Source organism: Carlito syrichta, unplaced genomic scaffold (genome assembly GCF_000164805.1).
Source record: "Carlito syrichta isolate Samal-C Ts95f unplaced genomic scaffold, Tarsius_syrichta-2.0.1 Scaffold301768, whole genome shotgun sequence".
NCBI classification, from domain to species: domain Eukaryota; kingdom Metazoa; phylum Chordata; class Mammalia; order Primates; family Tarsiidae; genus Carlito; species Carlito syrichta.
In genome coordinates, this window is record NW_007245864.1 from 54,673 (window position 1) to 66,810 (window position 12,138).

The following is a 12,138-nucleotide window of genomic DNA, read 5'->3' on the forward strand; positions in this document are numbered from 1 at the left end:
ACCTGCTGGGCTCCGGCGATCCTTCCACCTCAACCTTCCAAGTAGCCGGAATTACAGGCAGGCGCTACCACGCCCGGCTAATTTTTTTATTTATTGTAGAGATGAAGTCTCGCTGCCCAGGCAGGTCTCGAACCAGCGGGTTCAGGCAATCCGCTCACCTCAGCCTCCCAAAGGCGCAGGATAACAGGCCGAGCCACTGAGCCCGGCTTTATTTGCTATTTAATGGCACTCTAAGTAGAGAAAAATTAAAACTTTAAATTATTGGCAGGCATTTCACCACTCACCTTGACAAGGTGCGATGACAGTTTTAATAACAAATATAACAGTATTTAACTCATGTGGAATCACTGAAATATGACATTTCCTATTTGGTAGCTCACTCATGGACAAGCACCTTGCTTTTAGCAGAAGAGTAGAGATACTACGCAAAATTAACTCAACTGTTTTTTGTTTTGTTTTGTTTTAGAGACTAGGTCTTTCTCTATTGCCCAGGCTGGAGTGTAGTGGTGCGATCATAGCTTATTGCAGACTCAAACTCCTGGACTCAAATGATCCTCCCACTTGAGTCTCCCAAGTAGCTGGGACTACAGGTGTGTGCCACCATGCCCGGCTAATTTTATTTTTCTTTTCTGCAGAGACAGGGGTCTTGCTATGCTGCCCAGGTTGGTCTCGAACTCCCGGTCTCAAGCAATCTTCCAGCCTTGACCCCCCAAAGCCTCAGGATTGCAAGCATGAGCCACTGTGCCTGCCTCAACCATTTTTATTTCAGTTCTTGATATGCACACATTCTATCAACACCCTCTGCCTTCAGTTTCCTGATGCATAGGGAAGGACTGAAGAAACAGGAGCAGTGGTCGGCCTTGTCTTGTCCTGTCATTCTGTGTCGTCTTGTCCTGTCATTCTGTGTCATCACATCAGCGTGTGTGGTTGGCTAATACAGGGAGTAACATGAATTGGAAAGGCTAACACAGGCTGCACTGGTGGGTCGTAGTTCTTAGAATTGTACCGCATTATTTTTTGTGTTTGAAGCAAGGTCTGGTTGGAACAGAAAGCGTGGGTTTTTAGAGCCATCAGGTTCCCCTCTTCCTTGGCACACTCGTCTCTGGTGCAGTCTGTGTCTCCCTGAACACCCACGGTCTCAACACCCCCGGTCTCAGCACTCATTGTCCATCAGACCCTCTGCTCTTGGGGCTTGTCAATGCTGTGTGCCGAGGAGGCATGTACTATAAGTATCCACCAGGATACACACTGCACTGTCCTACGGACCTCAGTTACAAAACACAAACCCCAAAATAGAGTGATTAACATCTCAAATCAGCAATGGCAGAGCATTCAGCCAAGCACAGGGTCCTTCTGTGTGCCTCCTGTGTGACACCAGAGGTTGTTCTGTGCACACATACTCTCTGTGCACACATACTCTTGTGTGTAGACACCATTTAAATGTTTCACACCTTTTTTACTTAGTAATAGCATTTCTTGGAAAACTTTCTACGTAAGACCATAATTTACATAGTCTATAAAATACACTAATGATTTTAATTGTATCCATAAAATTCCATTAAATGGAATAATTTATAATAAATTCAACATTTATTTATTTATGACCTCCTGGGCTCAGGTGATCCTTCCACCTCAGCCTCCCCAGTAGCTGGGACTACAGGTGTGTGCTACCACACCCGGCTAATTTTTTGGATTTTTCTTTTTCAGAGATGAGGTCTTGCTATGTTGCCCAGGCTGGTCTCAAACTCCTGGGCTCAAGCAATTCTCCCTCCTCAGCCTCCCAATTTATTTCATTTAAATTTAATTTATTTATTTAATTTTGAGTCTATTCATAGACCGCTTTCCCCTGAATCTTTGACTCTTACAAACACTTTTTCAAATAGCTTTGGGCACTTCAGCAAGATGTTTTTGTTACTGCAGGCTAAATTCCCAGAGGTGGAATTGCTGGTTCACAGTGTATGAAGATTGGACTTTATAAGAGGCACCAGCAAATTACCAATGTATTCCCCCCAACACCCCACAATGCACAATGCCTCCTTCACCATTTGGTATTATCAGAGTTTTACATCTGTGTTATTAGAATAGGTAAAAATATCTCCGCTGTTTTTAAATTTTTAAAAATGTAATCATCACTATACTATGATTGAGGGTTTTGTTATATGTTTATTAGCCCATTTGTATTTCCTTTTTTATAAACGATCCATGTTCTTGGAATAATATTCCATTGCTTTTTTATAAAACAATAAATTTTAATATTGGCATAGTTTCAGACCTGCAGAAACGTTTTGAAGACGGTACCAAGAGTTCCCACAGACCCACACCCAGTTTCCTGTCATTGATATCTTTCGTTAGTGTGGGATACTTGTCAAGTTCATGAACCATGCTAATATGTTGAAGTCCATGCTTTATTCAGATTTCCCTAGTTTTTACCTGCTGTCCTTTTTCTGTCCCAGGATTTCACATGACTTTGGGTCCTCAGGTTTCCTCAGGATCCTCTGGGCTGTGACAAGTTTCTCAGACTTCTTGTTTTTGATGACCCTGGCAATTCTGGGGAGCACTGATCAGGTTTTGCAGATGGCCCCTCTACTGGGTTTTGTCTGATGTTCTTTGTTTATCCAGAGGTTGTGTGTTTGGGGTGGAAGAGGACAGAGGTGATGTGCTCTTCCCATCCATCGTGCGGAGGGTCCACACGCCATGTCACTACTGAAGCTGACCCAATCACCTAGCTGAGGTATGGGTGTCAGGCTTCTCCATGGAAAGGTTACTCTTTCCCCTCTTTTCATACTGCCTGGTGCATTTTAATTTCTCTCCAGGTTGTTTTTATATCAGAAAATAAGCCCTATAAACACTAACATGGTGCAGCTTTTTCCCTGGCCATATCTTCTGTCTGCCCATTGTGTTAGGCATTTTGACCCACAGCCTCAGTCCTATGGTCTCAGTGCCCATGGTCTTAGTGACCACAGTCTCAGCACCCATAGCCTCAGCACCCATGGTCTCAGGACCCATGGTCTCAGCACCCACGGTCTCAGCACTCATGATCTCAGAACCCATGGTCTCAGCTCCCACTGCCTCAGCACCCAGGTCACAGCATCCACTGCCTGAGCACCCACTGCCTCAGCACCCACTGCCTCAGCACCCCAATCTCAGAACCTGCGGCTGCCAAACTCTCACCATCTCTTCTAGCACCACCCACAGACCCAGGCTGGGGAATATCTTTCCATGTGGTGGAGCGAGGCCCCTCTGCACCCTGCACTCTGGCTCCTGGTTTCAACTCCAGTCTTAACAGAAGTGTCTGGCAGGGCCTGGCCTCACAGCAGTTCCCAGGCCAGTCCCAAAATCCAGATGACCCACCAGAACATCCGTCTCTATATGTCCAAGAGGAAACGTCTTTTCTCCAAGATCGGCCCTCTCCTCCAGACTTGACTCCTCCCAGATCCAGTTGTCTCTAAACAGTTCCAGAATCTGCTCCCCCTTTCGTCAGCCTCCCTCTCTTTATCCAATGTACCATCAAGCCGCTCAACCAGCCTGCCCAACTGTCCCGGCTTGCCCAGGATTGAGGGCTTCTCAGGGAGTGGACATCCAGTGCTAAAACGGGTGGTTGGCCACTTGTGTCCTCTCCTCCTCCCCGGCTTTCCTCCAACAAACACTTGATAACAACTACAAGGGAGTTCTTTCTAGAACTTAGATCCATCTCATTTTTCTCCTAATTGACTCCAAAGCACCTGCAGTATAAAATCCATCTCATGGCTCAGGGCATGAGCCCCTTCACCACCTGTCCCCACCTCCAGCCCGCCCTGGAGCTTGGTTTGCCCCAAATGGTGTGTCTGGGGGGAAAACATGGCAAACAGGCTTGTACAGGACGGACTGCACCTTATGTCTTTAGATTGTTTTGTTTTGCCTCGGAAATTGTATTCGTTTCCTGTGGCTGCCGAAAAAAACACAAGCTAGGTGACTTAAAGCAACAGAAACCTGTACTTTCACAGTTTCAGAGGCCACAAGTCCCAGACCCAAGGGTCAGCAGGGTTGATTCCTTCTGAGGGAGCATCAACGGTGTGCCTCTCCCAGCTTCTAGCGGTGTGGGCAGTGCTTGGAGTGCTTCACTGTGGTCACATCACTCCAGCCTCTGCTTCCATCTTTGCCTGGCCTTTCTGTGTATGTGTGTGCCTCTGTGTCCTCTCCTCTTCTTACGAGGTCATTAGTGATTGGGTTTAGGGTCTACCCCATATCTAGGAGGACTGCATCTCAGGAGCCTTAACTGATTGCATCTTGAAAAACACCATTTCCTCCTTTCCTGAGGTTCTGGGTGGACATGAATTTGTGGGAGACACTATTCAACACACTACAGATATCGTGGAAGCTAATTATATTGGGGAAACTAAGGGAGGAGTCTGTATCTGTTCTTGGGATTGACAGTGAGATGGGGTGACTTTTTGTAGTCCTGTCGCTTGCTTGTAGGGTGAGTGTCCAGGGAACAGACTCACTGGGAGGCACTGGGTCAGGAGGTCCAGCAGTTTTGGGGCTCACACCTGAGAAAGGAAAAGAAGGAGGAAGGGCCTGGCAGAGGGAGAAGCAGGATGCACGGGGTTCCTGAGGAAGACTTCATCCATCCTGGGGAGCTCTGTGGATGGGTGGCCCCTCTGTGCCGTCCTGATTTGGGGAAGAGGGCGGGACCTTTATACTCCAGCCCCAAGGGCCATTGGATGCTCCTGCCCTGGGAGGTTTGTGCTCTTGGCTGGAGCCTCTCTTCCCTGAGGTGATCCCCTAAGGGAACCGACAACTGAGGGATGCTTGATTCAGGAAACCAACCTTTTTTCTGGATGGGGGACTAGGGTGTCCACCATAGTGGGTCCTTAGGTGAACCTTTCCATTCCTGAAACTCCCTGACCTCTACAGGCCTTGGCTTGTCCAAGCAAGTCAGTGTGCTGACCTGCCCAGATGAGAAGCCCACCCTTGACCCATGGGACCCACAGCCACGCCCATCCTAACCCATAGCCATGCCCACCCTGACCCATGGCCACGCCCACTCTGACTCACAGCCATGCCCACCTGTCCTCGGCCATGCCTCTGATGCAGCGCCTAACCCAGGACCAAGTGAGGAGGCCCTGGTGTCCCAGTGGGCCTAAAAGCATGTTTTCTGTGGGAGGATTCAGATCGTCCATCAGATTCTCCCATCTAGGGGAGGGCACTAGGACAGCAGGCCTGTGCATGTCCCTGCTTAAGGGGGTGGTCAGAGAGAGGAAGCTAGGAGAGAGCAGCGGGGCCAGGTGAGGGCATGTTGGGAGGAACCGAGTTTCAGGGTGTATGGCAGGAGAGAAACAAGCCACAGCCACATTCTAGATTTTGCCTGCTCCCCAACCTTTCTGCGTGTCACCTATGGGTGCAGGGGCAAGTAAGGCAGGTCCCCTGTCCATCGTTCATGTGGGACTGAGGGTGGCCATGCTTAGTGGTCCCCTCCCCTCACTGTGTTGGAAAAGGCCCGTGGGTGGGGGAGTTGTGGGGAACGGACCCTTTCAGGGCTTCCCATTGCTCCCCAGGACCCAGCCTGGGATCCCACCTGCCAGTGTGCCCCTCCCTCCAAAGAGCAGAGCTGGGTGTCTGGGTCAAGCCCCTCAAGATGACCCTCTCCTCCTGAGAGCGATTTTTCCCGAAGACTGGCCATGGGCCTGAACGCCTGCTCTCCACAGCTTACCTCACTGGAGACCTTCCTGGGACTCGCTCCCTCGACCCTGCCCATCCTACAGAAGAGAAAGCCGAGGTCTGGAGAAGCAGAGCACCCTGCCTGTTTCTCAGCTGGGAGGATCGGTTCAGACTTGTCTGTCTGACTCCAGAGGCCAAGGATCTTTCTGGTTGATCAGGGGCCTGAGGGAGCTGGCTGGGAGCCTGCTGTGGGGACAGAGTGTCCTTGGCCTGGGTTTGATTCCCCAAAGATACCAGGTTCTCTGGAGATTACAGTCCCGCTGAGTGATAAGCTGTAGGGTTGGCTATCCTGACCTCGTTTGGAAAGGGATGTGAAAATAGACAGGCTGACCTCAGAGAGCCACCCAAGCCTTCTCTTTCCTCCGCTCTTCCGGGAGCACCCCCCAGCCCCAAGCCCCTTCTGCCCAGCCAGGCCTTGTCAGGTGTGCAAGGCCCAGGGACAGAGCCTACAGTACCCCCTCCCAGGAAGGTCCTGCTCTAGGCCCCCAGTGACCAGGGAAGGTGCCAGCAAAGTGCACTTATGAAGGGCTTTCAAAGCAAACAGAAGGGACAGTCGTGGCCACAGAGCCATGCCCACCCTAACCTATGGCCACGCCCACTCTGACTCATAGCCATGCCCACCTGTCCTCAGTCATGCCTCTGATGCAGCGCCTAACCCAGGACCCAGTGAGGAGGCCCTGGTACCCCAGGGAGCCTAACTGCATGTTTTCCCCAAGGATTCAGATTGTCAGAGTGAGTGGACAAGTTTAAGGGTGAGGCAAGGAGAGTTTTTGCAAAGTGGACAAGGGCCTGGGGCAAAACCCTTCAGAGCCATGAAAGATTGCTTAAAATATCCTAAGTCTCCAGGGATAAGTGTATAGACAGAGGAGGAGGCTCAGTGTCTGAGAGGTGGACCCTGGGGACAGTCTCACCTCAGGAGCTGAGATATTAAGACTAGACAGTAATAATGTGATGATATTCACAATAGGAATGTCTGGAAGGAATATCAGTCCTGGGGTGTGAAGCATGTGTTCTTTATCATGCTAACCCTTGCACTGACCTGGGACATCAGTATTTTTAACTCTTCTTACATTGGAGGCAATCAAGGCTCAGAGAGGTGGGGTAACTTGCTCGAGGTGACACAGCTAGAAACTGGCAGAGCTGGGATTTAAACCCAGGTTTCCCGCATCTGTCACTCCCTCCAGTGGCCTCTCTGTGCCAAGGTGAGCCCCACGCCTGGTCCACACTTGAGCTTTCTGTCAGTCTGGCCTTCCCCGGGTCAGTGCCCACCTCTGACTGCACCTGTGATCTCTTGGGCTCCCCTGGGTTCCAGAGGCAGCGGGGGCTACCAGGCTGCTTTTCCTCCTGGTGGCCCCCGCTGCCTCTGGAACCCAGGGGAGCCCAAGAGATCCAGCCGGGCCAGCAGCATGGTGACAGAACAGAAGAGCTAATTGTGGCTTTGTATTCCTGGTCACATCTGCATTGTCCGTGTGGTTGGGGCTGAACAGTGCAGATGTCAGTCTCTCGTCCCCATGGGTGGCACTCGCTCCCAACTTAGAGACTTGCCTGAGGGCTAGGGATCTCCCGGAGCAGCCTGGCTGACCTCGGGCTCCTGTCCCCAAGCACTGTGTCCTGAAGGCCTGACCCCTGACCCCTGGCCCACCCCAGCTGGCTTCTGGAAAACCTCCCACTCGGGCCCTGGATGCTCCTTCTCTGCTCCCTCCAGGGCTAAACTCCCCCACGGTGGCCTCACCAAGCCCTCCATGCCCCGAGTGGTCAGGCAGCTGCCCCACTCTCAGGGTCCCCTCGCTTAGGCCCACTCCCGCCTTGGATGTCCTCATGGGCCGGGAATAACCAAGTGACTCAGGCGTTGCCTGTGGCAGTGACCCTATTCCCCAGGGACTTTCCCTTACAAGGCTATATGCACTTCCCGCCAGCCCGGAGGTAACATCCAGGACCACTGTCCCACTTCATTCATTCATTCATTCATTTGTCCATCATTTACGAACTGAGCTAGCTCAGCTCTGGGAGACTTGGAGACAGGGAACCCAGGGGAGGACACTAGGACAGCAGGCCTTCATGTGCCCCTGCTTAGGGGGTTGGTCAGAGAGTGGAAGTGCAAGTGACCTTAGAGGAAACTAGGAGAGGGCAGCGGGGTCAGGTGAGAGCATGTGGGGAGGAACCAAGTTTCAGGGGAGGGTAGCAGCAGCAAGCCAAAGGCAGACGCTGGGTGGGTGGGGTGCCGCTGGAAGGGGTGCAGAGTGCAGTGGTGGGCACAGAAAGAAACATAATGTATCCACAGATCATGGACACTCATTCAATCCAGGGTTTCAAAAAATACTAAGGTCCCAAAAGACTTGTGTGTGACTCTATCGACATGAAATGTCCAGAACTGGCAAACCCATGGAGATAGGAAGCAAGTTAGTGGTTTGCCCAGGGGCTGGGGGAGGGAGGAGGAGGGAGAGTAACTGCTACTGGGTGCAGGGTTTCTTTGAGGGGGAGACAGAGGGGCAGGGGCCTAGGGGGTGAGGGTAGACGGAGGAGGCGCTCAAATCCCCTTGAAGTGCTCTGAGTGTAGTTGGGACTGGGAGAAGATGGGTCAGGACAGACCAGAAGGCACAGGAGGGGCAATGTCTTGGCTTAGGGGGCTAAGTGTTTGCCGGGGCCCAGAGGGAGAGTCAGGCCGGGGCACCAGGGGTGACCTCACTCCTCAGGAATGAAGGAGGGGTGCCAAGCCCGCCTGCCCATGGGGTAATTACAGCTCCGTCTCTTGCCCATTTGTCTTGAGCGGAAGCCTCAGGAGAACACAACCAGAGGGGCGCACGGGCCAGCCTGCCCACCACGCCCACTGTGCTGCCTCACCTGCCCACCCTGCCGGCCGCGCCGCATTCCCCATCCAGGGAGGAGCTGACACTTGACCGCTCAATGCCTCTGCCAGTGAGTCATGGGGTCGCCTTGGGCAGGGAGGGGCCGGTCCAGGGGCTCAGCTCTGGGACAGTAGCGTCACCCACAGTTTTAGATGGATCCTGCCCGCCAACTGTTCACACACGAAGGATAAGACATTTTCTTGGTTCCTTTACACCCAGACAAAGCCACTGCTGTTTGCTGTGTTTTCCTCTAGTCTTTTTTTACTATGTATACCTGGCCACACATTTTATTTTAATAACAATGAAGTCAGGATGAACATGCCAATGAATAACTAGGAACACTTCCTCATGAGACTTCAAACATTTACCAGCTTTATTGAGATATAAATAGTATACCATAAATTCTCCTATTGGAAATATACAATTCAATGGTTGTCAGTAAATTTCCAGTTGTGCAGCCATCACCATAATCTAATTCCAGAACACTCTTGTCTCCCCCTCAAAGAAACCCTGCACCCACTAGCAGTTACTCTCCCTCCCCCTCCCTCCCCCAGCCCCTGGGCGAACCACTAACTTGCTTCCTATCTCCATGGGTTTGCCAGTTCTGGACATTTCATGTCGATAGAGTCACACACAAGTCTTTTGGGACCTTAGTATTTTTTGAAATCCTGGATTGAATGTGTGTCCATGATCTGCGGCTACACTATGTTTCTTTGTTGGGTATTTTGGTTGTTTGGGACATTGCTGGGCTTTGAACAGGTACCCCTCTCACACCCCTCTCCCTCTCCCCATTGTGAGATATGAAGGGGGAATTATGAAGGATGTGATGCAGTTCATGGTGCACCGCCCCACCGGAAGAGCAGTCACTGGCTCTTCCCGTTCCTTTTCTCATGTGGGTATCCCCGGTGCTGTCAGCATCGGCCAGCCATAAGGGCCTCCACAGACACTGGGGGAGTAACACACAGATCGGGGCCATTTCCTCTCTGAAAGGCTCAGTTTCCCTACATGGTGCCACTGCCCTGCTGATAGGCCAAGGACAGTGGCTGGAACTCCTCTTCCAGACCACAGCAAACACTACCAGGACATCTATTCTGGTGGGACACCATCATTCTCTGATGGAGGAGATGGTTATTGGAAAAAGCCACCCAAGTGGGGTCAAAAAGCTGAGCCATCCAGCCTGGAAGGAGGAAGGCTGTGAATTAATGGGTGTGGCATCTGGTCGACTCATCCCAAAAGGCAGGCTCCAAAATATTCTCAGTCATCATCAACCATTAAAGCTACTGCCGACTGCCCCCAAATGCCAGGTCCTTAGGGACTCTGTGTGCAGGAAGGGGGTGTCTGTGGGCAGAGCAACTGGGGCCCTGGGGGAGGTCCGTGTCCATTTCTCTCCTGTGCACCAGGGCAGGGAGGGGCCAGTTCTGGAATCAGGAGACAGAGTACGGCCTTTCTGACTGGACACTGCCCAGAGTCCCTCCCCTTGCAAACTGCTTAGGGCATCACCAACAGACCCAGGAATGGCATTGACCCAGATGCTTCCCTGTGTGTGTGTGCACATGTGTGTGTGCAAGCCCTGCACACCGCACACCTGCCTGTGGACGGTGTACATACAAATGCATCCCACACAGACTCACTGGCAAACCCTCACCCACAGATATGTGCCACCTCCTCCGTGAATGGCAGGGTGCACCTCATTCTGGCACTGCGTGATCTCCTTTGTGTTGTGCCTTCCTTTTCCTACTTTGGCTGTGCCCAAACCAGTCTGTGAACATGAACATGCTCTCCTGCCTCCAGGCCCCAGTGGACGGGGCAAGGTGGTCTGTGTGTGGTGGCATGTGGGGGACCCATGGAGCCAGGAGTTTGCAATATACCCCCCGCAGAGCCCAGGACGAGGCTCGAGGGGCTACCTCCCTGGCTGACTCCCTCCGAGTGCTTCTACCTGCTTGTTCCAGCCAGACCTTCCCACTAGGACAGAACCCACCCCAATCCACCACCCCCCACCATCTTCTTCAGTGCAGGTCAAGATTCCTCTTCCCCCAAGGGTTCCCACTGTCCACCCTCCCTTGCCTGAGCCCTCGGTGTGGACTTCTGCCTCCCCTTCCAGGTGCTGACTAACCCACACCCGCTGATGCCATGTGCCAGGGCCCATCCCAGTCAGTACATGTGGCGAGTGAGTGACCCACGGACCACCCCTGGGACAAAGGGGGCTATCCCTATAACTCTCCTTTTCCACCAACCTCAGGTGTTGGGGAGAAGCAAATGTGGGTGGTGGTGGGGGTATGTTAGCTAGATCAGAGAGGGCCAACTTTTTCCAGAAGGGGGGGTTCCTTTTAAAGTCGTAGAAATTCACAAGCCTGCATGAGATGGCAGTAGCACTTTTGGTTTCTGATAATGACAAGACTTACTCTGACTCCCATAACACTTTCAGAGGAATTTGCATTTTATCACAACAGAATTGAGATGAGTAGAAATTGCTGAACGGATCTCCAATGAATGAATAATCACAGATGAGTTATTCAGCTGACCTTCATCCAGTATTTGCAAGTACAGGATTCCTGGGATCTCACAGAACACGGAGCAAGGAACCTGTTGTGACTCCTACGGGTGGATCACAGGCTGGGACCAGCCATCAAGACGCGGGGAGTGGCCTCTGCCAGCCCCAGGCCTGGCCTGCAGGAAAAGGGGCTAGGGGTTCCAGCCTGATCTCCTGACATTTCCTGTCCTTGGCTCCAGTACATGGGTCCCAGGCCCCTGGCCCCTGGCGACTGGGTCCCCTGCGGTGGGAGTCCAAGGGCCCTCTTGAAGCACTGGCCCCACCTGCTTTTCCTCCCAGCTGCCGCTCAGCTCCAGGGGAAGTAAGACAGCCCAGCCCAGGCAGAACAGGTCCAGCTGCACCTGGCAGCCAAAGAACGCCGTGGTTCGGCCCTCCCAGCTGACCTCTGCACACCCTCTCCCGGGGCTGTACCAGGCCTTATTCATGCACTGGCGGTGCCAGGACTGCTCCCAAGCGGACAGAGCAGTGGCTTCTCGGCCCTGTGCCCAGCCTAGGCCCAAACCCCAGGCGGGCGCTGCTCCAGGAACCACCTCTTTCTGCAGATGTGAGTATGCAGTCAGAGAGGGAGAGGCCGAGCTGACTGTTACCCGGCTGGATACCGAGTGGGCAGAGGGAGGATCAGCTAAGGCTGGGCGTCAAGCAGCCTGGGTCCCAATTCCAGCTCTTCCCGTCCCTAGCAATAAAACCTCGGGTAAATTACCAAGCACTCTGAGCCTCAGTTTCCCTGCACAGAAATGTCCCAACTCCCTTAAAAGATGTCCCTTCCCATCCTCCCGGTGCCCTTACAGGTAAACAGCCTGGAAGGTTGGGGCAGGGCTGGGAACAGAGTCACCACTGCCTTCTCTCCTGCGCTGCTTCAGCGAGTCCAGCTCAAACATCGTGGGCATGGGGAGGGGCTGCGTGGGTGGGGAGGCCACTCGCTGTAAGAATGGGCACATGAGGGCTCTTGAAGGTTCGGAGGGCACCGGCTGGTGTGAAGCAAGCAGGATGGGGGGTAGGTTCCCCGCGTGGCGCCTGGGCCAGGCCCACCCTCTTCCCCGCCCC